At 58.7% G+C, this 3,300-nt stretch overlaps 1 long non-coding RNA gene across 1 annotated transcript; it reads left to right on the top strand.

The window, feature by feature from the left end:
- The first annotated feature begins 2,473 nt into the window (after positions 1–2,473).
- On the top strand, positions 2,474–2,866 carry LOC133281577 (uncharacterized). Its single transcript, XR_009747547.1, has 3 exons — positions 2,474–2,550; positions 2,647–2,709; positions 2,825–2,866. It is a non-coding gene; the product is annotated as an uncharacterized LOC133281577 (long non-coding RNA).
- The last annotated feature ends 434 nt before the right edge of the window (positions 2,867–3,300 follow it).

Below are 3,300 nucleotides of genomic sequence, written 5' to 3'. Positions count from 1 at the left end.
TGTTGCCCCCAACCCACACCCCATGGGGCACCCCAGCTCCCCCGTCCCTGGTATCCGGGAGTTGGGGGGCCAGCCCCAGAGTGGGGGTTGCCTAATTTGGGATGTCCCACCAAAAGACCAAGGAGGTGTGGTGGGGGATGGAGGGTAGGAAGCTCTGCAGAGGGATCTGGACAGGCTGGATCCATGGGCTGTGGCCAATGTGTTGAGGGTCAAGAAGGCAAAGTGCAGGGTCCTGCGCTTGGGCCACAACAACCCCCTGCAATGCTCCAGGTTTGGGGAAGAGGGGCTGAAAACTGCTCATGGGAAAGGAGCTGGGGGTGCTGATTGATGGAGCCGAACATGAGCAGCTTGTGCCCAGGCAGCCAGGAAGCTCCCAGCATCCTGGCCTGGATCAGCACCAGTGCGGCAGCAGGGCCAGGGCAGTGGTTGTGCCCCTGCACTGAGCACTGCTGAGGCCGCACCTCGAATCCTGGGTTCAATTCTGGGTCCTTCACTACAAGAGAGACATTGAGGTGCTGGAGGGGGCCAGAGAAGGGCAATGGAGCTGGTGCAGGGCCTGGAGCACTGGGGTGATGGGGAAGGGCTGAGGGACCTAGGGGGGACCTGATTGCTGCCTACAACTGCCTGAGAGGAGGATGGAGCCAGGAGGGGCTGGGCTCTGCTCCCAAGGAACAAGGGATGGGACAAGAGGAAATGGCCTCAAGCTGCACCAGGGCAGGTTTAGATGGAGCTGAGGAAGAATTTCTCCGGGAAGCTAGGGACCAGGTTAGGAAAGCTGAGGCCCAGTTAGAATTCAAATAGGCTCGGGATGTTAAGGATAACAGGAAGGGATTCTTCAGGTATGTAGCAAATAAAAAACAGACTAGGGACAACATAGCCCCCTTCCGGAAGCTCTCAGGAGAACTGGCTACACGGGATTTGGAGAAGGCTGAGGTTCTGAATGACTTCTTTGCCTCGCTCTTCACTGGCAAAGGCTCTGACCACACCACCCAAGTCTTGGAAGGCAGATGCAGGGACTGTGAGAATGAAGACCTAGGGGCCACTGTAGGAGAGGATCTGGTTCGAGACCATCTTAAAAACCTGAACATGCACAAGTCCATGGGGCCTAATGAAATCCATGCACGAGTCCTGAAGGAGCGGGCGAATGAAGTTGCTAAGCCACTGGCCTTCATATTTGAAAAAACATGGAAGTCAGGGGAAGTTCCTGATGACTGGAAAAAGGGAAATATAACCCCCATTTTCAAGAAGGGGAAAATGGATGACCCGGGGAATGACAGAGCAGTCAGTCTCACCCCTGTGCCTGGCAAAATCTTGGAGCAGATTCTCCTGGATGGCATGCTAAGGCACATGAAAATCAACAAGGTGCTTGGTGACAGCCAGCATGGCTTCACTGAGGGGAAATCCTGCCTGACCAATGTGGTGGCCTTCTATGATGGGGCTACAGAACTGATGGACAGGGGTAGAGCAGTTGATGGCATCTACCTGGACTTGTGCAAAGCGTTCGACACTGTCCCACACGACATCCTTGTCTCTAAATTGGAGAGACACCAATTTGATGGATGGACCACTGGGTGGATAAAGAACTGGCTGGATGGCCGCACACAGAGAGTTGTGGTCAATGGCTCAGTGTCCGGCTGGAGACCGGTAACGAGTGGGGTCCCTATGGACCCCTATAGAACCCTATGGGGCAGGGACAGGTTCACACCCACTGCTGGCTCCATGGCTTTATATGGGGGCAATGGCGGTAATGGGGCAATGGGAGCAATTTGGGGTAACCGGGGGCAATGGGGTAAAGGGGGGGTCTCGGGGTCTCGAGCTCTGCCCCCTGCATCCTGGTACTGGAGCTGCTGCTGCTTCCCCCTCCAAGGGACTCGTAAAGAGACCCTCCCTCCATGGTTAGACCCTGCTGTGACCCATAGAGACCCCATAGAGAGACCCATAGAGACCATAGAGACCCACAGCCCACAGAGACTCATAGAGACCCATACAGATCCATAGACACCGCAGAGAGCCCGAAAGCGACCCAAAGTGAACCATAGAGACCCCATAGAGCCCCCATAGAGCCCCCATAGAGACCCCATAGAGACCCATAGACTACAGGGACTACAACCCTGATCATGCAACGCGGCACCCATAGAGCCCCTTTACGGTGGCGCCCAGCCGGGACTACAACTCCAATCATGCAGCGCGGCACCCATTGAGCCCCGTTATGGCGGCGCCCAGTTATGACTACAACTCCCATCGTACCCCGCGGCTCCCATAGAACACCATTATACAGACGCCAGGCGGCACTACGACTCCCATCATGCCGCGCGGCACCCAGAGAGCGCCACGATGGCGGCGCCCAGCCTGGACTACAACTCCCATGATGCAGCGCGACACCCCTACAGCACCACTAAGGCGGCGCCCGGCTTGGACTACAACTCCCGTCGTGCCGCGCGGCGCTCCCAGCGCGCCAATTTCGGCCATCATGGCGGAGCTGGGCCGCTGGCTCCGGACCGAGCTGGAGCTGCCCCCCAGCGCCCTCCCCTCCGAGCCCGAGCTGCGCAGGTTGGAGCCCGCGGGACCCCCCAGTTGGGGCTTTTGGGGTCCTGGGGGGGTTGGGGTGCTCCTGACCCCCTCTCTTTGTCTCCCCCCCACCTCCAGGCTGTGCACGGGGCCCTGTGCCCCCATCCGGGAGTACATCATGGGCCACGTGCGGCACCCGCGGTGAGGGGGGCACCCCAACATCTGGGGGGAGGAACTGCAACATCTGGAGGGACCCCAAACCTCGGATCGGTCCCTAAAGTACATGGCGGGGGAGGGGGGGGGGTTGTTCCTATAGGAACGTGAAGAAGATCAAAGGGAACCTGCTGTGGTATCCGCTGCACCCCAAAGTGGGGGGGGGACACCCAAGCTCATTGGGGAGCCTCCAAAACCCCTCAGGACCCCCTCAAACCCCTTTGCCTGTTAGGACCCCCCAGAGTTCCATTAGGATCCCAGCAACCCCCCAGCACCCCCCAATTCCCCCTTGTAACCCCCCCCCCCAACCCCTTTTCTTCTCCCAGATCCATGCACAGGAGCCCAAATTCCTTTAGGACCCCTCCAAATCCCATTGGGATCCCCAGGAACCCCCAGTTCCCTCCCATGATCCTCCCCGATCCCCCCAACTCCTCCTTTAACCCCCACCACCCCCAGGTTTCCTCCTTAACTCGGGGTTCAGGTACCAGCACCTCAAGGAGATTCAGGTTTGGGGGGCGGGGTGGGGAGCGTTAGAGGGTTTTGGGGGGGCTCTATGGGGTTTTGGGGGGTCCCACAGGG

Source organism: Pezoporus flaviventris, unplaced genomic scaffold, assembly GCF_033815535.1.
Source record: "Pezoporus flaviventris isolate CSIRO_AGI_PZ_B2104156 unplaced genomic scaffold, CSIRO_AGI_Pfla_v1 ptg000101l, whole genome shotgun sequence".
In the NCBI taxonomy this organism is placed as follows: domain Eukaryota; kingdom Metazoa; phylum Chordata; class Aves; order Psittaciformes; family Psittacidae; genus Pezoporus; species Pezoporus flaviventris.
The sequence above is the reverse complement of the archived record's forward strand: the minus strand, read 5'-3'. Positions and strand labels throughout refer to the sequence as shown.